A 22,060-nucleotide genomic window follows, 5' to 3' on the forward strand; every position below is an offset into this window, starting at 1 on the left:
ACAGCAATCATTCACTCAAACAAATACTCTTCTAGAGCTTTAACGAAATTAGAGGACTGGAAAATGGCCCCCGGAAGACAGTTCCAGTCGGAAACGGTCCTCGGGAAAAAAGTGTGTTTGAATGTTTCAGTTCCTGCAAAAATTGGTTGAATGACTTCCTGTGTGGTGTGTTCATCTAGACGATAGCTGTTTAAGTACTACGGGATGCGAAATGTTTAGTTCATGTGCTAAAAGATTATGCATGAACAACAAACGGGACATTTTCCTACGTACTTGAACTAGTTGGATGTTATTTGTTTTCATCAGTGTCGTAGGGGAATCAAGCCTTCTGTATTTGTTATAAATAAACCTAATCGCTTTCCTTTGCACCATCTCAAGCTGGTAAATGTCCTTCTTTATGAACGGGTCCCATAAGACTGACGCGTACTCTAATTTTGATCTAATAAATGTTATGTATGCAAGACGTTTAAGCTTACTTGGAGCGCCTCTAAGCTTCCGCCTCAGGAAGCACAGCTTGAAAAATGATGAGGAACAAATGTCTGCAATATGCGCAGACCAGGTTAAATCGTTTGTTAGTGTAACCCCTAAGTATTTATGATGTGGGACCTCTATAATAGAATGATTTAGAAGGCTGTAAGAGATAGGAGAAAGAGGACGGTTTTATCTAGGTTAAGTTGCATATTCCATTTAAGGCACCATTGATGAACAGCTAGTAGTGAGTTTTGTAAGAGGGAATGATCATTACGCACGTTTATGCTCTTGAAAAGAATGCAGTCATCTGCAAAAAGCCTGACAGAGACATTTTCGGAAACAGCAGCCGGCAAATCAATAATATAAATTAAAAATAGCAGCGGGCCTAAAACGCTTCCTTGGGGTACACCTGACGTAACTGGCAGCACTTCAGATTTACAACCTTTAACCTCTACGTACTGTGCCCTGTGTTATAAATAAGCATTAATCCAATTAACAAGGTAAGTAGGGACGCCAATGCTTTCCAGTTTATAAATAAGTTTACTGTGGGGAACTATATCAAATTCCTTGCGGAAATCTAGAATAAGTACATCAATCTGCCCTGATTTATCAAGCACAACAGAAAAATCATGAATTGTAACTAACTGTGTCACAGTGGACATTTCTTTCCGAAAGCCATGTTGTGCAGGTGATAAAATGGTATTTTCAGCAAGATAGGAGTTAAGGTAACCAGAAACTATGTGTTCAAGCAGCTTGCAACAAGAGGAAGTTGATTGAGATTGGTCGATAATTATAAATGGTTAGCTATTCGAAGCTGGGCAAGAAGCTTCCAAGCCTTTCAAGCAGTGAAAGTTATCAAGCACACGCGTTGAGCGGCGCAGCCATTTCGGCCACCCGAGGGCCGTTTCCATCACGTACTAGCCTTGGTTGGGTCTCTGTCGTCCTGCCGAAGTTTCAGGTACCTCCTCGTGTGTTTCGACCGGTACTCAAAGGGACCCGAGGCGACACCTGTACAATACATCACGACTGAAACAGTGGTGGGAGCATTTGTTGCTAAATGGGTGTTGCGGTATCGTTTTAATTTGCGAATTTCTGACGGATGCCGGCCATTCCAAAGCTTGCTTTGTCCTGGCCTGGCGAGAATGCTCGGCACGCGCCTTCATAACAGCACGGCTTACCCACTACAAAGCAACGGCATGGTCTAGCGTCTGCACTGACAATTGAAGGCGTCATTGGCAACCACCCTCGACAGACAGCACTGGCTGGAAAGGCCACTCCCCGTACTACTGCGGCTCCGAACAACACTCAAGGATGACCTCGGAGTCAGTGCTGCCGAGATGCTCTATGGGTCAGCAATCCGCGTTCCAGGCCAGTTTTGCAACAACGAGCAAGGCACTCGGCCAGGGGCCGCGCAGCACTTAGAGAGGCTACATTCCTGTCTCTACCAGCTTCGACCTACACCACCCCGTATCTCCCGGGGCAGCCTGGGTTTAGGTCCCCGACGACGGACGCAACCACGCACGTCTTTCTGCGAGGCGACTCTATCTAGCCACTATTGACTCCTTCCTACGAAGGTCCATTTTGTGTGGTTTCGCATCCAAATAAAACCTTGTTCGCGGCAAAGAAAAGACAGTGTCGTGCGACTTCGTGAAACCAGCCTATCTTGAGCATTAACTTTTCATTCCTTCTGCCATTCACACTTAAGGTTCTGTCATTCCAGGGAGGGAGCTCTGTAGCGACCGTCCATCGCTACGTCATCCAAGCTTCGCGGAAATCCAGTTTACCTCGCCGTGCCTCGCCGTGGGGCTCATTGGCCCCTGCTCTTTCTTGGAATTGAGGTGGTTGCCCAACTGGGGCGCCACCAGAACCACTCGGAAAACCTACTTTTGCTTTTGAAGATTACCAGTCGACTCTCTGTTCTCAACCTGTCAAAACGCGTTTTCCTGCCTTTGCTACAGTGCACTAGAAGGCTTTGTAGTGGGGGGCTGACTGCCCTATCATTCGTATGCTCTCCACTGACGCGGCCGCTTTCGCCTGCTATGGGCCCAGTAGAGGCGCTGCTGCAACTTCCTCCTGAGCTCGCCATCCCGCCTGCCAATTTCCCTGTCTCGCATAATACAGACACCACACTTTCAATATAGGTGTAGTATGACGGGATGTTGTCTGAATGATCGAGCCAGGGAACATGAACAAACCTTAACGAAATATGAATTGGTGCACTTGCCTGGGACGCATTGCAATGCCTGCCCCTGTGAACCACTTTTCAAGGGGATAAATATTCTGGAGAGAAGCCAGGACCAGACTGTACTGTAAAAATTTGAACAACCTTAGGGGTGTAAATGGCTTGTCCCGTGGGTGACACTTTTTTGGGTATTGCTACACCCCATGTAAAGGGTGCTAAGACCTCACAGAGTAAAGGGTGTTAAAAATACAACACCTTGCTTATGGGTGTTAAGTAAAAAGCGCCCTTTAAGACATGGGTGTAAAACAAATAACACCCTTTCTATACGGGTGTAAGACAGACACCACTCTTTCAATATGAGTGTAGTATGGAAAGCACCTTTCGAAAAGGGTGTTATCCCTGCAAGTATTTTAGCATTCACTAGAGCCATGTAGTTAATGGACAGGCTAGCTGTTGTGAATGCTGCCTAGCCTTAGCTGTGGTATTATCTTGTTTAGTATGAGCCAGAATGCGTCAGGCGTCGCCAAACTGCGCTTCTGGTCTATCATGTGGTAGTACAGTATATATATGTATATATATATATATATATATATATATATATATATATATATATATATATATATATATATATATTTCATTTCATTTTATTTGTGCCCATTTACAAGCAAATGGAGGGGGCCAAGGTAAAAGCTGCGTATTGGCAGCTTGAGTGGTCCCTGGCCCCCTTTACATATTGGCAGACCGGTGGCAAAGAACACTTTCAGAAATGAAAAAATAAAGAACAGTGGGCTACAAAAAATAAATTACATATCTTTCATTGAATACATATGGTTTTACGGAACCATGGCGATCTAAATGGTAGTTTTCACCACACAGATGAGCTCCGATGGTGTCAAGGCATGGATATCAATGCCGGCTTCTAGATTAGAATTTAGTAGCCGTGGCAAGGTATTTGCGACCCTTTGATGGCCGTAATTTGTCCTCGAAAAGGGTATGAGCCATTTTTCATGGCGGCGCGTCTCACATGTGGGTGTATTCTCTTTTAAGTTTTCTATATTTGTTATTAAGTTGCTTCTATTTTTCACCTGAAAGTAGTAGGTGCGTAGGATGGTTTGTTTGTAGAGATGATGACTTCTTGTTATGTTGTACTTGGTAAAAAGACTCTCAGTGTGCGATTTGTATGGTACATTTGCGATAGCGCGTATTATCTTTTTTTGCATCAATAGTATTTTAGAGTGATTGGAAACTGATGTCGTGCCCCATCAAGATGGCAATAATTTACATGTGAGGCAAACAGTGCATTATAAATGATCAATTTAGCTGACGTTGGTATAAGGTAGCGATTTCGATGTAGTATACCTGTTACACGGCTCAGTTTCTGGATTACAAAATCCACGTGAGCGTCCCATTGCAATGTGTCGGTAAAATGTACGCCAAGTACTTTTACCGTGTCAACAGCCTCTATTTTCTCAGAGTTGTAAATTATGTTGTGGGTCAATGGAGTACATGTACCTCTTGTTTTAAAGATGATTGCTTGTGTTTTATTCGAGTTTAGTTTTAAAAAGTTGTCGTGGCTCTATTTTGAGAGATTGGTTAATAGGTTGTTCGCTGCACCAATGAGGCCTGTATAAGAGTTGTTTGATAAAAAAACACTCGTATCATCTGCGTAGTTTATGAATTTTGCTTCTCGGTGGATAAGAACTATGTCGTTTATGTAGGTGTTAAACAAAAATAGGCTAAGGATACTTCCCTGAGGGACACCTGTTTGTATTTTTCGTGTAGATGATTGCTAGTGTTTATAGCCACATATTGCTGTCGGTTTCTAAGGTAGGATGTCAGTAACTGAAGAGGAAGGCCCCTAGCTTAAGTATTAGGAGGTCATGATTTATGCAGTCGAACGCTTTTATGAAATCTATGAATAGACCAATTACAAGTGACTTATTTTCGAGGTTCTGCAGTATATATTCTTTCTGTGCTACTAGTGCTAGTTCCGTATGAGCGTCTGTTATTAGTTTGTTTATTGCTGAAAGAAGTTGATTGGTTAAGAATTATTTTTTCAGAACCTTTAGAAAACTGCGGGAGAATAGATATCGGACGGTAATTTATTTAATCAAGCTTGTCACCTTTCTTATATAATACAATTACTTTTGCAATTTTCATTTTTTCAGGAAAAGTACCTGATGTTATGCGTAAGTTATAAATATAAGTTAACACAGGTGCAATGTCACAAATGACGTGCTTGATAGTTCTTATTTGGAGGCCATCAGCATCGCAGCTACATGAATTTTTCAGTTTGAGAAAAATTGAACAAACCTCGGTAGGGGTTGTCGCTTGGAAAAAAATAGTGTCTATAGTTGCAGGGAATTGAAATGTACATGTTGGGCTTAGTGTTAAATGGGAATCAGTGTCTGTAAAGTAATCATTAGATGCGTTAACTAAATGATCTCCGGTTAAAATGCATCGGTTTACAGAAACTTTCTGTATAGGTTCAGTGTTCTGTATACGTCCCATTAGTTCATTTAACTTGTTCCACATCTTTTTTGTATGTCCCTCGCATGAAGAAAAAGTACGTAAATAATAGCGATTTCTTGCATTTCTTAACTCTTTCTTTAATTTATTTCTAAAAATTTTTGAGCACTTTAGATCCTCGCCGTTCCGAGATTTTATAAACCTGGCATAAAGCTTATCTCTTTTCTTTATTTTTTTAGAAGGTCTTTGGTGATCCAAGGTTTCCGATAAGCTTTGTGGTTTCTTTTCTTATGTATGAAATGTTGCGCATAAACAGCTGAGAATTTCTTTAGGCAGATGTTGTATGCTGGCTCTGCCTCGTTTTGTTGAAAAACCTCCTTCCAAGATACTTGTCTCAAGGCATCTTGAAAGGCAGTTAATGTGTGCTCGTTTATTGTCGGAAATGTTTTTTCAGTATTGTCATTTTCGGTATCGTTTGCTCTTGTGTGGATAAACATGACTATTGGCATGTGGTCACTGAGAGGACAGTTCAAGACTCCACTAGTTACTAAGAATGGATTATAGTTCGTTATAAAGAGATCAAGAGTGGTTTTCGTAGTTTCTGTTAATCTCGTGAAGGTTTCAACCGCATTTATACATCCGCTTGCCACAAAAATTCTTTGAAATATCGTTTTCCTAGCACCATCGGAACTCATATCAATGTTGAAGTCTCCTGCTAAGACCACTTTATATTTGTTTTCTGGCGCAAATTCTAGCATGCACTCTAAAAAATAAAAAAAGGTTCCAATAAACCATCCGGCGGGCGGTAACATACTGCAAAGAGTACACCCGGTGTTTGTACACACAACATTTCACAGTTTTCTGTCATACAAGAATACGCGGCTAACAGTTCACATGTTAGAGAATCATCTATCAAAACAGATACTCTTCCACCGCGACGTGAGGTTCGGTTTTTATAAAATAATTTTTTGCAAGGCAGGCGAAAAACATCATCAAAGCAATTCCATGTTTCGCTTAGCATGACTACATTACACTGACTATTTATATCAGAAAAAAAGTTTCTATTTCAGGTAGCTTGCTGGAGACTGATTGAATGTTCACATGTATGAAAGACAGTCCCTTCTTTTGAGTGGCCAAGACGTGAACCAATGCTCCTTGCCAATACATCCCGAATGATTCATTTCGGCAAAGAGTCAAATAATAGCAACAAGAAATTGGCGTTCTTTGCAATAGAGCACGAAGATCATTTTCACCCTTAACGACAACTGCCGATTCACCGTTTGCCCTACGTACGAGAACTTTTCCATTTGAGTGCCACTGGAACTTGTATCCCGCCTCCTTTGCCCATTCTTTGGCAGTGGCAAGGAGCTTCCTCGAGCGTGAGGTTAGGTTTTCGTTAGTGAAGATGTTGCCCTGGTTGTCCCTTAAGGCTCGCCTTTTGGCAATCCACGCATCCTTCAGTTCCTGCCGTGGAAGACGGATAATAATTCCTCGCAGTTTTCCTTGCTTTGCCGGGAGCCTGTGAACTGCCACAACATCTTCCTCAGATAGAGGTTGAAGTTCAAGCTTCTTTGCAAGATCATTTACCTTCTCGAGTAGGTTTTCATTGTCAGCCTCAGGTACACCGTGTATCTGAATGTTAAGACGTCTGCTGTGCCATTCAAGTGCGTCTATGTCAGCCTGAATCTGATCGAGCTCCCTAGGAGAAGCGTACTTCTCTATTTTTTCTACTTTCTGTTTGACAGCGTTTAATTCCTTTTCGTGGCTCTCAAGCTTTCGCTGAATTTCATCAAAGTGATCGGAAAGTGCTTGGATGGACTGTTCGATCCCGTCTACCTTGTTTGGCAGACTAACAAGCAAGTTTAGTTTTTGGTCCATTTCAGCAAGTTTTTTCATTATCTGTCATTCTTACACGCTTTAGCAGAGGAGGAGCTTTCACTTTCTGTAGGTTTGCAAGACTCGCTCTTCCAAGTCTTTTTGAATTGATCTCGTTTGCCCTTAATGGTACTTTCAGCAACGCGGAAGCAGGTACCGCTATGATACGAAAATTCACATTGTGAACAAGTAAGAAACAATTCGCTTTCATCTATCACAGAGCAACATTCACAGCAACGCGACATAGTTTGCAGCTGTACAGGTCTATGACTTTCCGAAATAGGGCAATGAGAACAACAAATGAACTCAAATTTGTAGATTGGCTGTAGCGGAAAGAGCGCGTAGCAAGATGAGTAACGTAGAGAAAGAAACCAACCTGAGAAACACAGAAAGAGTGATAAGTGCCGTGTCCTTTGCACTCCACCGCCACAGCCAATGTGTTAGGAAACGCCCCCAGCTCAGTGACGAGCTGCGCTTCGTCGACGACGATGGCGGCACACGTGGTCCGGCTTGCGAACAGAAGGCGCGAAGTTCAAGTGTCCAGTTTAGCAGAGGCGATGAAAATGCTTTTGGCAGGTAGGCAGGTACTGAAGATGGAAGTAGCTGGGAAGGTCCAAGAAAGGTTGTACCACAGTCCGGTTGTGGTAGCGTTGGGTCCCCAGCCAATGTGGCGGTGGAGCATATATACATATATATATATATACATATATATATATATATATATATATATATATATATATATATATATATATATATATATATATATATATATATATATATATATATATAGTTTGCGACCCTTTCATGCACAAAATGTAAGTTTCACGATCGGAGCAATGCACACACCCCATGCTGCACAAAGTACACAGGATGTTCTGCTCCTTGGCACACCAGTACTTATCACTCCATGGAAAAAGCACACAAGCAAAAAGCATGATGGTACATGCATTTGTGAAATAATACAAACAGCTCCACTTGGTCAGAAATGTTTGCAGCAACACCAGTTCGACCAGGAGGGAAAGCTACAACAGCTTGTGTCTTTCTTTTTGTGGATCGTCTTAGGTATTTGCGCTGTAACGTTAAGTTCAGAATTATGTACCAACTAGGCCCAAATGAAGTGTTACTGAAGCTCTACAGAAGCATACATTTACCTGTCAAGCAGAGTTTTTTGCCCTGCTTTAAGCACAACTTATATACCTCTATTCATCAAATTGTCGTTTATCTCCACGGGGTGCTTCTACTAGTACCTTCACATATATAATGACTTAAAGCTAGCACTGAAAGCAAAAGAAGAAATCACAACAAAGCGCTTCCACTTAGGTATAATTTTTCAGAATGTAAAAACAAAACTGCACGCATAGCTGTGTAAGCTGTTTATTATATAAGCATGTACTATTTCCTCAAATTTATATATGCTCCATTTGCTGCCAGGAACCTGCTATACCCAATTATTTAGTTTATTTTTCACCGTGTGCTTGCACTGGATGTCCCACAGACATTGTAAGTAAAACTATCAGAATAACAATCAGCTAGTCTAAGGTTACTTAACTGAACGGAATCATTGCAAAATTTTGACAAAATGTCGGAAGAAAAATATTTATTATTTCATAAAGAGAACTGTTACATAACAAACTTTGCACATTTTAAAAATAAAAAGGAGAATATGGAGTAAAACCATACCAATACAAAGACATAAGCACCGAACAACAGCACCGGCTTCTTCAATTAAATTTTAAGGCCAAAACAGTTTGTTTAAATAACCTCACTACAAACTATCGCATGTTATCATTCGAGAAGCACTGTACCTTATAAGGTATGAAAAAACCTACCACATAAGAAAGAACAACTCTAGGTGTGTCTATCAACCAATCCATCAATCAATTTTATTTTCATTCTGTCAAAGATACAGAAAGCAGGACTGTGACAGAAAGCTGTTTGTCAGAACAGCTTGACTAAGTGACAGCCCCATAGAAAAATTTCGGAGCGGTAACAGCACCACCGTAAAATAAATCAAAAATTCAAACTTAACAGACAGCATAGTGCTATAGGGCTCATACTATGGTGTGGATATGTAAAGTTGACAAAGAAAAGTTTAAGCAGTTTTTACAATCGCCTTAAAAATAAATACAAAACAGTTTCTTAGAAAAAATGAATATCTGAAATGCTATCAAATTACAAATATCTAAAATAAATATACTGAATGTGAATGTAAACTACACATGGCTGGTAATAACTAGTGAGCACTGCACAAAAGTTGAACATGAAAACTAGTAATAGTAAAGACATATACTTGGCTCAGGTGAAGTAACAGCAAAATATTGCAAATATCACAAAAACAGCATAAAACTGGGCAGAACAGAACACTGGCTGTTAGTTATAGTTGCAATATACACATTAAATCAAGACATAAAAAGTCAAAACTAAGCTGCCAGAAACGTTGTCATTTGTGTAAGAGACCACTGAGAAACAAAAGGTATGCCCTTTATCACTCCATCTCATAGATTGCTGGGTCTAATTAACGTTTAGACATGACCCCTTGTGTGTCACAAATGCATTGTTGCCAATACCTATGAGGCATTAGCTATGCGATGTATGAGGCATTAGTCATTGCAGAGTTGTAAGCTGTCAGCATGATTTCAAGTACAGTGACTAGTAATGAATGACTGTAATTTTAAGCTCACGTGAATATGCGCTTATTGTTTACCTAAAGCTCTTTTTACTCGCACGTGAGAATTCTAGGTTGATTATGCTGTTGAGGTTTTTTCCCCTTTCCATCTTTTGAAACCTGTATACGGTAGTCATGAAAACAAAAATACTACAACTGGCTTGCGGTAAGTTTTACGTCATATTTTCTTGCAGCTCATTGAAACGAGCCACGACGACAAACTCAAACTCAAATTGTGTTACTTGAGCAGACATTCTAATTTCCTAAACACTAACAAAACCAGATAGGCATTAGAGTGAGCATCCCTTAAATACATTAAACACTGATATAAAAGTTATTGCACAGCTTTGTGCCCGGTAAAAATGTTAGAAACATCAAAACTGTTAAGATTCTAAAGCTAACTGTTAAAAGTAAATGAAAATCATTAAGCTTTTTTAAAGGGGTGCAGAACCTTTACAACTGGCAGTCTTGCTGATGGACAAGCTGATAGATGAACAGCCATTCCACTGTGACGATAATGTTGAGGGCTTCGCGTGGAAGTCTATACGAGACACTGAGGAGTAGTTCTTGGTCCATATGAAGGAGGTTGCTTTGCATACACAACGGCTGGGCCACCATAATGAAAACATTGTGCTACCTGGCGTTTTCCTCCCTGCATTGTGGTAAAAACGATGGTTAGGTTTATATGATATTTAAACATTTCATGAAATTAATTGTTTTAATACGTAAAATATTGGTACTATGTCTCATTCATTATAAGGGTTCATAACCGCAACATATTTCATATATAAGCAGGTAGAATTATCAGCTTGGTCAGTTTGTACAAGCTCGTTTCAGGCAAGAAATCAAGTTTGACAAAGACAACCTCAACATTTTCGATTGAAAAAGGAACACCTCAGGTGACATGCAGTCTTGCGAGTGGGAATTGCATGGTCCAATAAAATCAAATTAAATCTGGCGCACCGATCCTCAAAAAAGAAAGATAAGCACCTGCCACTGCAAAAAGATAATTCATTTATAGGTTTTAGTAGCACCAGACCATTTTTGGCCAGAGTGCCAAGTCTATACTGCAAAAGATAAACTTAGTGCATTTTTAGAAAGCAAATATATAAAGATGACTGATACCTGCGTGCTCTCTGCGCTACAGTTGCTTTGCTCTAGCATGAACGTATTTTAATGCATGTACAGATACATACATGGACGACTCCCAAGTGTAACAGCTGCAGAATTAAAATGGGGCAGCAACGAATTCACAACCCTTAATCCTTTAACCTCTGATCCCAAACTGTACTAGTGACTGGAGGTTAGTACCAACATCGCCAATGACCAGTCACGCTCGTTTTGCCAGATGTTATGCTGCTCTGACTGGCACAGATGAGTTATGGTCGGCATGGAGGGAAAGCTGCCCTCAAGAGCAGCTTTTCTTTTTGTGTTATTTCTTACCACAGACCAATGAAGTAATATATTTTTAGAATGAGAGTGACACAGAAAAACATGAGTACATAAAAAATGGGAAAGTTTGGTGCATTTTTCCAGAATTAACTTGGGGGTTAAAGCGTAAAGCCACAATGCAGAAACTGGAACATGTTTTCGACATGTTTGCTACTAGTAAATGCTATAAAATATGCTGGCATTGTGTAGTTTTGTCCAAAAATGCAAAGCGGATTCTTTATAACTAAAGAAGTAATGGACAGATATCTTGCAGTATATTTTATGAATCTAACGCAGAATCACTCAATTTCGGTTACTATATAATCTTCACTCGCTTCACCTGCACTTTCCGAACTAGTTCAGCAGGTTCTGTATTTCTCTCTTGTTCCACCAGTTCAACATGGCAGCCACTGCACGTTGTGATTCGTTTTACTTAGTTCAGGCTTTGTACAGGGCGAGTTCAGAGCATTCCGTGCACTTGGCAGAAAGGTAGGGCATGTTTCTGCAGCAGGTGGGGTGCCGCTTCTACTTGAGCGAGGTGCAGAAATAACTGAAGTGCCTGGCATTTTGTTCTGGAGTAATAAACTAACTTTTGATGTCCCATAAATCTTACTGGTCATTAATCCCAAGTTTTAGTGCAGTCACATGTCTAGCAGGCAGTTGTGGTATTTGGTATAAACATTTCAAAGCCAACTGTGATGAAAGTTCACTCTTGTAAATTGGTTATGATCGAGTAGCATACACTACTGAAGCAATCTCTGGGAGACTAGTGAAGTAATTTTCTTATTAGCAGCTTCAAACAGCCTTCGAGCATATGACACATGCACCTCAGATATGCAGATAAGATTTCTCTGACTCGCCCGACCACTTTAACGCGACTCTGCAAAGGTCATCGAGCTGCTCAGACGTCGACGACATGGATTCTGAGGGTGGATATACCGAGGTCACAAATCGTTGGTTTAAGAGGAAACTTCGTAGGACATCAAGCATGAGTGAGCTTAACTACAATAACCAGCCCTGACAGCAAGCGTATAAAATCGCCTACATCCCCGTCGCTGCTACAGGCAATCTCAATTCCCTCACTAGGCAAACTCTCACTGCTTACCTCGAGAGGCTGGCTCCAGGGCAAATCAGAGAGGTCCAAATTAATTCCAGAAGAAACATACTTACTGTTGATATGACTACACGAACCATCCTCGGCACTTTAAAAGCTGTAAATCAGCTAGGAAATATACTTTTCCGCTCATTCATCGTACATGGAGGCAGCACCACCGCCGGTGTTATCTACGATGTGTATACAGATATTGACAATGACGATCTCCCAACGCTAATCTCCTCAACTGTCCATATCACAGACATACGCCGTTTTTGGCGGTCGAGGTGCATAACGCTCATTGCAATAACAAGTGCAATAACACTTATGCACTTAAATTCAGGTGCACGTTAAAGGCCGGGTGGCCAAAACTTCAGACTGTGACTTTGACATGTAAAACCCCAGAACTTAATTTTAAAATCTAAAGGTGCTTTATTTGTAGCTGGGCATAATCTTGAGCTTTTCTGCACTGCCATGGCACAAAGAAGCTCCGAGTAAATAAGAAAAATTTCTTAGACAATGTTCATATCTTGGAAACATTTACGAACACTTCTCTGCATGCACCTCTGTTGCTGTTATAGTTAGTTCCGTATGCCAAGCTGGGTAAGGATGCTACATCTTTCAAACCTGTTTCTTGTTTGTTTTTTTACTTCTTTAAAGTTTTTGGTTATTTTGCATCTCTGTGTGTGCCGAATGCACATTTCAGTGCATCGATTTCTTCAGAAAGTGCACTCCTCTTTATTTATTTGTGCATGCAAGAAGGGTTCAGAAGGACTGCTTTCTGCAGATCCGTACAGCAAGCAAAGAAATTCTATCTAGGCTGCACAACTAGAAATGATTGCTTTTGTAAATATGTCATTTAGTTCTTCAAAAAAGGCACCTGTCAGTATTCTATTTCAAAATGAAAATTCCCTCTACCTACTCTGATTCATTTTCTGATGTTGATGGTCCATTCAGGGACACTCAAGTGACAGGCTGCACTTTGGTCTTGTCGGGTGTGCTGTCACCAAGCCCAAGGTCGATCGAAATCCTCACCTCAATCCTCAATCAGTGTTCTTGTTGCTGCGTTCTGCGCATGTTCTATTTGTCTATATATTGCCGCGGATTGCCGTGAATAAACCAGTTGAAAGTTATCGCCCGTCTCGTTTTTGTGTTCTCTTCCGCTGTCCCCGTGTTTATTTGCGGTCAATATGATATGCAGTAAACACCTACTAGGCCCATGTGAAGTTCTTCTGAAGCTTAGTTTTAGTGGGCTCATTGTAATTTGTACATTGAAGCGAGCCATACCAATTTTTAGTTATGGAAACATGAGATTATGCATAGAACAGTGGCATGGCGAAATTCAGCTGTGAAAGCGAGCGAAACCAAAACTGAGAGCGACGTTGTGTTGAAGTCGTCTAGCAGCCTTCAGCCAGTGAGTTGAGTTTCCATGTTCCTCGCTTTCGCAGCGCGCTGGCTGCCCGCTGCGTGGTGACGCACACAGAACGTCGCCTCGAAAAGCGTGGCTGCTTTGAGCTCGATGCAACCTGCCAGTTGCTGTGATAGCTGAAATCTGCCCGGTCAATTTTTGTTGGTAATAGCATTTTCTTTTCAGATCCAAGCGTTCATATGGCTAGTAGGGAAAGCTCGCTTCAATTTACCAGTTACTGAATCGAAACTAAAAGATTAAAAGTGATATATTGATTATTGTTAACTAGCAACTGATTCCTGTATCACCCTGTGGACCGTACCGATGGTGGCATGTCTCCGAAGAAACGATCCCTTTATTTCAAAACCTGCATTTTAAGTATTAATTAAAATCTTTGTAAAACACCCAATATACGCATGTCTTCATAGCATCGTCCAATATGGGCAACAGAGTTATGCGTGTAAACCAATACTTGGGCCGGCTGGCACATGCTGTCGCGCAAGAGATTTGGGGTGTCTGAAGCCGGGTGTCGAATGGAACCCGAATCCGAACCGAAAACCGGTAATTGTCCACATTATAATGCATCGAAAATAAGGTGTTTTGTTGCATGTTCGAGAAAAGCTTATGTCACGTTATTTCGAGATTATTGCCATATCTGTGCATTTACCATACTACATTCAACTTATAGTGCTACATTACACTTATACTACTACATTATACCATACTGCACATTGGCCTTGAAGAAAACAAGTCCACTTGTCGAAACGTTGGCTGCTCCTTTCAAGACGTTCCCGTTGTGCTCGTCGTCATAAATTTCCATCTTCCGCCTTGCCCGTGTTTTCTCTACATTATACTTAGTTGTTTCTTTCAGTTCTTGAATATACTCAGGAGAAAATTGCTTTAACGTCATGCGTAAACATCTCTAAAGATAATAACCTCTTTACGAACAAAAATACACTTTACAATAATTAGGTAATGATCGCGAGATGCAGCATTTAAAATAGCACCACCGTACGGAAGAAAATCACGGAAGAAAACAGCATTATCACGGAAGAAAATTTTTACAGCTTTGCCCTTAATAAGCATGGGTGAAGATAAGGCAAAGCCGGCAAAGACGCAGCAAAGGGATTGACGCGCCGAGGTGCCGCACCACGAGCCGCGCACATTTTCTGCGCCATTGCTCAAGATGGCGCTCTTGATGTGCGTCCCTCCTGTGGCTGTATAGCAATAAAGTTTATTGGTATTCATTTCAAAACACCTATAGCTGTCCACCATGCACGACAGAGCTCACTTCTGCTATCGAAACGTACGCATGCTTCACGCGGACAAGGAAATAGAACTGAGCATCGTGCGCCAGGGGACAGGAAATTTACTGCGCCGAACCTGTTCACGAAGCAGCTAAGAGTAGCTAACCAGTTCGCGAGCCACTATGCACGTTTATTTCTTCTAACTGGACCGGAAGCGGAACAAAACGGGGGAGTGTTGAACCCCGAACTCGAACTTAACCCGTATTCATTCGGTTCGCCACCACTCTTGTCTAATAATTTTAATGCTGTGGGAAGTGATCATCAAGGACAGGCGCCCTCTTCTGCCGCCGCCCTGTACCCATGCACCGACTATAGGACAGCGCGCTTGCAGTGCTAACCGCCTAATGGTCAGCGGCGGCTCTATTCTTTGTAGGGCTGCGCAACCAAACACGGAAAGCTTCCTAAATATACTAAGTACAACCAAAATAAGCCCTGAGGCGCATAATTTTCTTAAGAGGCGTGAATAGTTTCAAAGAAGCGTTTAGATATTTGCCTACATCGACAATAATCGTCGATGGCATCTGCAGAATATTTAAATGCAAGTTCTCTTTTCCTTCTTTGAGAAGTTGTTGTCTTGGTGAATAACACTTCGCCAACACGTGTGTCATACTGAAGGTATTTTCATTGCTCCGTTGTGGTCGCACGATTCTCATCCCCTGCTTGCTCCTGGATGCAGTCTTGGACGATTAACGATACGGGCTAATGTTTGAATCAACGACAATTCATGTAGCCCGCGGTGCCCGGTGAAGTGCGGACGTGTGCTCCAACACCGACAAGCTGTCACTGTCATGCTGTTACACCGACCTTCCGTCGGGGTCATTTCATCGCCATATGTCAGTCGTCGCCATGCCATTGTGGTCTTTCAATGGTCCTGTTGTCGTAGTGGCTTCACCGTTTTACTGCTGCTTCCACTAATTCCACTCATTGTCACTATACCTTTGTCCTCACACGGTCGTCGTCATTTTGTCGTCGTCATTGCAACTTCGTCTGCGTATTGTCGTATTTTATAGCATCGTCGTGCCGCTGTCGCGATGCCGTGCTCTTCATACCAGTGCATTTATTTTAACATTGTCCTCAAATTGTGGTCATCACGTGCAGCTCCATAGTCCTCTTTGTCACACCGTCGTCATCGTACAATCGGCATATTGACACGTGTACTTATCTTTAACGGGCAACCGCGTTTCGCCGCCTAACAAATGTTATCGCACAGCGCGGGACGCGTCTGCATGTATCCGAAGTTTCTGGAAAGTTATCGACGCTTCTATCCGCTGTCTGTTGTCGCCGAACCTTGTATTATCTGATTTCATCGCGTGACTCGAATGTTGTAGAACTTCGTGGAAGGCATGCGGGTCCCAACGATTAGTCTGGAACATTCGACGACTGTTGTATAAAAGCCGACGCGCTTGACCCGCTGATCAGATTTCCGACGATCGCCGACTGTGTTCGCCGCTTTCGTTGTGCTATAAGTGTAGCCTGTTTTGTGGGCACAAGTTCGCCCAATAAAAGTTAGTTTTCTCGTTCACAGTATTGCTACTGTGTTCTTCTACGCCACCACCACGTGACATCTGGTGGAGGTGCTTTGCGTTCATGTACCGGACGCCCCCACAAAGCCGTGACCCAAGCCCTCACTCGGAAGACACCAACGTCGCCAAGAACCAGCGAGGTAGCCGCAGGCTGCAAGGACTGCCCCCGGAGCACGGACTTTTGCCTGAGACGACTAGGAAGATGGCCACCACGTCCACACCAATGGCAGCCCCAGCGTCACCCGTCGTGCTGCAGCAGCCCAGGGAGCCTCCGACGTTCCGCGGTTCAACTTTCGAGGACCCGGAAAGCTGGCTTGAGACATACGAGAGAGTCGCTACCTTTAACAACTGGAACAGCGACGACAAACTGCGATATGTCTTCTTCGCTTTGGAAGACGCGGCCAGGACGTGGTTCGAGAACCGAGAAGCCACCTTAACGACCTGGGAACTTTTCCGAAGCGGCTTCCTGCAGACGTTCGCAAGCGTCGTACGCCGAGAACGAGCCCAAGCGCTATTAGAAACCCGGGTGCAACTACCAAATGAGACCACCGCAATTTTTACAGAAGAAATGAGCCGCCTATTCCGCCACGCCGACCCGGAAATGTCCGAGGAAAAGAAAGTCCGCCTACTCATGCGTGGTGTGAAGGAGGAACTTTTTGCCGGGATGGTACGAAGCCCACCGAAGACCGTCGACGAGTTTCTTCGCGAGGCCACCAGCATCGAAAAGACACTCGAGATGCGAAACCGGCAATTCGACCGCCGCACGAACGCGACAAACTACGCCGGAGTTCAGTCACTGGCCACCGACGACCTACGCGAGACTATCCGAGCTGTCGTGCGGGAGGAGCTACAAAAGCTGTTCCCATCATCAGAGCCTCAAGTGGCTTCGATTGCCGACGCCGTGCGTGAGGAACTCCAACAACAACTTGGAGTAGCCCGTGAATCGCCGCAGCCTGAGCCGCAAGCGATGACCTACGCCGCCGTCGCACGCCGTCAAGGTCCCCCTCCGCGACCGCGCCAGGGCCCTGTCACGCCGCAATTCCGTCGTCCGCCGCCGCCGCCGCCGCCGCCAGCACGACCACCCGTCGCCCAGCGCAGCTACCCGAGGAAGACAGACGTTTGGCGCGCTCCTGACCACCGCCCGCTCTGCTACCACTGCGGGGAAGCCGGCCATGTGTACCGCCGATGCCCATACCGGGAAATGGGACTGCGAGGTTTCGCCGTTAACGCGCCGCGGCCACAGATTGGCGAACGACCTCGCGATATCGCCGACTACCTCGCCGCCACTCAGTGGAGCCCTCGACGAGCTTCCCGTTCGCCGTCACCAGGCCGCTACCTGTCGCCGCAGCGCCGACCATACACTGGCCCAGCCCGCGGCCGGTCCGTCAGCCCATATCCGGAAAACTAAAAGCAGCAACCGATGGAGGTGCGGTTGCTGTTCGTCGAACTGACGAAGATCCTCCGCCGCCGACGAAGACGACGAAGCAACCATCTCGACGACCTAATGACGACACGCCGCTGTCCCGACGAAGTCAGGAAGCCAAGACTACACCGACGAAAGACGACTTGACGACGCGACGTTCAAGCTTCAGTACAACACGACACAGCCGTGATCCGACGCCAAGATCCAACTGCAACGCCAGACAAAGAACCACCGACCTCGACGTGCTTCTCGACGGCCACGCAGTTACCGCCTTAGTGGACACAGGGGCTGATTACTCCGTCATGAGTGGACACATCGCCGCCCAGTTGAAGAAGGTTAAGACTGCATGGGAAGGCCCTCAAATTCGCACCGCAGGAGGACACCTCATCACGCCGACTGGAATCTGCACGGCAAGAATAACCATTCATGACCGGACTTACCCTGCCACTTTCGTTATCCTCCAACAGTGTTCACGAGACGTCATTCTCGGTATGGACTTCCTGAACCAACACGGCGCAATCATCGACCTGAAGTCACAGTCAATAACGCTGTCGGAAGATAAAGCGATACCACCGGAGAGCCCTCGTAGTCACCACGCCTTGAGTGTGCTCGAAGATCAAGTGAGCATCCCGCCTCACTCCAGCATTGTTATTTTGGTCGGCACCGAAACACCCGCTGACGTAGAAGGCATCATCGAAGGCGACCAACGTCTACTACTCGACCGTGAAATTTGCGTCGCAAGAGGGATCGCTCGACTGCACGGAGGAAACACGAAAGTGTTGCTCACAAATTTCAGCAAGGAGTTCAAGCACATCAACAAGGGCACGACGATCGCATACATCGAGGAAATTGTGGAAACCAGCGATGCCTTTGTCCTCTCGGATTCTGTCGCATCTAACCCGACGACCGTAGTTCCCGAGCCAGACTTCGACATAAGTCCAAGTCTCCCCGTGATTAAGCAGCAACAGCTCAGAAGTCTGCTTCGACGATACAAAGGCTGCTTTTCGACGTCATCGAGGATTCGACAAACACCAGTCGCAAAGCATCGCATAATAACCGAAGAATGCGCTCGACCACTACGCCAGAGCCCTTACCGAGTTTCGACGCGGGAACGTGAAGCTATAAGAGAACAAGTCGACGAAATGCTGCGCGACGACATCATCCAGCCGTCGAAAAGCCCGTGGGCATCCCCTGTTGTCCTGGTAAAGAAAAAGGACGGAACCCTACGTTTCTGTGTCGATTATCGTCGACTGAACAAGATCACGAAGAAGGATGTATACCCCCTCCCACGGATAGACGACGCATTAGATCGGCTCTGCAACGCTAAATACTTCTCGTCGATGGACCTCAAGTCTGGCTATTGGCAAATTGAAGTCGACGAAAGAGATCGCGAAAAGACCGCCTTCATCACCCCAGACGGCCTCTACGAGTTCAAGGTTATGCCATTTGGACTGTGCTCGGCGCCTGCAACGTTCCAGCGCGTGATGGACACGGTTTTAGCAGGATTGAAGTGGCAGACCTGTCTCGTTTACTTGGATGACGTCGTTGTCTTCGCCGAAAATTTCGACGATCACCTTAGGCGGCTTGCAACAGTACTCGAGGCCATCAAGTCATCAGGGCTCACTCTGAAGCCAGAAAAGTGCCGCTTCGCCTACGATGAGCTTCTGTTCCTAGGCCACGTCATCAGCAAGTCTGGAGTCCGCCCCGACCCGCAGAAGACAGCTGCCATCGCAAAGTTCCCGCAGCCCACCGACAAGAAGGCAGTGCGTAGATTTCTTGGCATGTGTGCCTACTACAGGCGATTTGTCAAGGACTTTTCACGCATCGCTGAGCCGCTGACACAGCTAACTAAATGTGACATCGAGTTCAAGTGGGAAACGCCGCAGGCCGACGCATTTGAAGAACTCAAACGACGCATGCAGTCGCCGCCCGTACTTGCGCACTTCGACGAGCTCGCCGATACCGAAATCCACACTGACGCCAGTAGCCTAGGCCTCGGTGCCGTCCTAGTCCAGAGAAAAGATGGACATGAACACGTGATAGCTTACGCTAGCCGGTCATTGTCAAAAGCGGAAGGCAATTATTCCACAACGGAAAAGGAATGCCTCGCCATCGTTTGGGCTACAGCGAAATTTCGCCCCTACCTATATGGCAGGCCATTCAGAGTGGTCAGCGACCATCACGCGTTGTGTTGGCTAGCTAACTTAAAGGACCCTTCAGGACGGCTGGCGCGGTGGAGCCTCAGACTACAAGAATACGACATCACTGTAACATACAAGTCCGGAAGAAAACACTCAGATGCCGATTGCCTATCCCGCGCCCCCATTGACCCACCGCCGCAAGATGACGAGGATGACGACGCCTTCCTTGGCATAATAAGCGCGGAAGACTTCGCCGAACAACAACGAGGAGACCCGGAGCTAAAAGCCCTAGTCGAGTATTTGGAAGGGCACACCGACGTTGTCCCTAGGGCATTTAAGCGTGGATTATCTTCGTTCACGCTTCAAAACAACCTACTCGTGAAGAAGAACTTCTCACCAGTCCGCGCCAGCTACCTCCTTGTTGTACCGTCAGCGCTGCGTCCAGAGATACTGCACGCCCTACACGACGATCCAACTGCTGGGCACCTCGGATTCTCCCGGACGCTGTCGAGGATACATGAAAGGTATTACTGGCCGCGTCTTACCGCCGACGTCGCCCGTTACGTCAAGACATGCCGAGACTGTCAACGACGCAAGACACCACCGACAAGGCCAGCAGGGTTACTACAGCCGATCGAACCTCCTCGTCGACCATTCGAGCAGATTGGGATGGATTTGTTGGGGCCGTTTCCGACGTCAACATCCGGGAATAAGTGGATCGTCGTGGCGACGGACTATCTCACCCGCTTCGCTGAAACAAAAGCTCTACCGAAAGGCAGCGCAGCCGAGGTGGCGAAATTTTTCGTCGAGAACATCCTGCTGCGACATGGCGCCCCAGAAGTCCTCATCACTGACAGAGGAACGGCTTTTACAGCAGAGCTCACCCAAGCCATTCTGCAATATAGCCAGACAAGCCACAGGAGGACAACTGCCTACCATCCGCAAACTAATGGTCTCACGGAGCGCCTGAATAAGACCCTCGCCGACATGCTAGCGATGTACGTCGACGTTGAGCACAAGACGTGGGACGCGGTCCTGCCGTATGTAACCTTCGCTTACAACACGGCGGTGCAAGAAACAACACAGATCACGCCGTTTAAACTGGTTTACGGCAGGAACCCGACGACGACGCTCGACGCCATGCTGCCCCACGTCATTGACGAAGAGAATGTTGACGTCGCTAGCTATCTCCAGCGCGCCGAAGAAGCCCGACAGCTCGCCCGCCTCCGGATCAAGAACCAACAGAGGACCGACAGCCGACACTACAACCTCCGACGACGCTTCGTCGAGTACCAGCCCGGCGACCGTGTTTGGGTATGGACACCGATACGCCGACGAGGACTCAGTGAGAAGCTACTGCGGCGCTATTTCGGACCCTACAAGGTCATCCGACGTATTGGCGCTCTGGACTATGAGGTCGTGCCAGACGGCATTTCGCATTCACAGCGGCGCCGCGCACGATCTGAAGTGGTCCACGTGGTGCGCCTTAAACCGTTTTACGGACGCTGACGAACTTCGTTATTTTTGTTGTTTTCTTTGCTACGAGTGCTTTTGTGTATTACTTTCGTTTGTTTGCAGCATCGGGTCGATGCTTTTTTTTAAGAGGGGAGTATTGACACGTGTACTTATCTTTAACGGGCAACCGCGTTTCGCCGCCTAACAAATGTTATCGCACAGCGCGGGACGCGTCTGCATGTATCCGAAGTTTCTGGAAAGTTATCGACGCTTCTATCCGCTGTCTGTTGTCGCCGAACCTTGTATTATCTGATTTCATCGCGTGACTCGAATGTTGTAGAACTTCGTGGAAGGCATGCGGGTCCCAACGATTAGTCTGGAACATTCGACGACTGTTGTATAAAAGCCGACGCGCTTGACCCGCTGATCAGATTTCCGACGATCGCCGACTGTGTTCGCCGCTTTCGTTGTGCTATAAGTGTAGCCTGTTTTGTGGGCACAAGTTCGCCCAATAAAAGTTAGTTTTCTCGTTCACAGTATTGCTACTGTGTTCTTCTACGTCACCACCAACCGCATCACGTTGTCACCTTGTTGTCACGCCGTCGTCTTCGCACTAT

At 45.3% G+C, this 22,060-nt stretch overlaps 1 protein-coding gene across 2 annotated transcripts in view; it reads left to right on the forward strand.

Annotated features, from left to right (window-relative positions):
- Positions 1–22,060, forward strand: part of LOC129386005 (chymotrypsinogen B-like) — a 717,527-nt gene that overhangs the window by 562,580 nt on the left and 132,887 nt on the right. The gene's annotated exons all lie outside the window — the stretch shown is intronic.

This window comes from Dermacentor andersoni, chromosome 7 (assembly GCF_023375885.2).
Source record: "Dermacentor andersoni chromosome 7, qqDerAnde1_hic_scaffold, whole genome shotgun sequence".
Lineage (NCBI taxonomy): Eukaryota > Metazoa > Arthropoda > Arachnida > Ixodida > Ixodidae > Dermacentor > Dermacentor andersoni.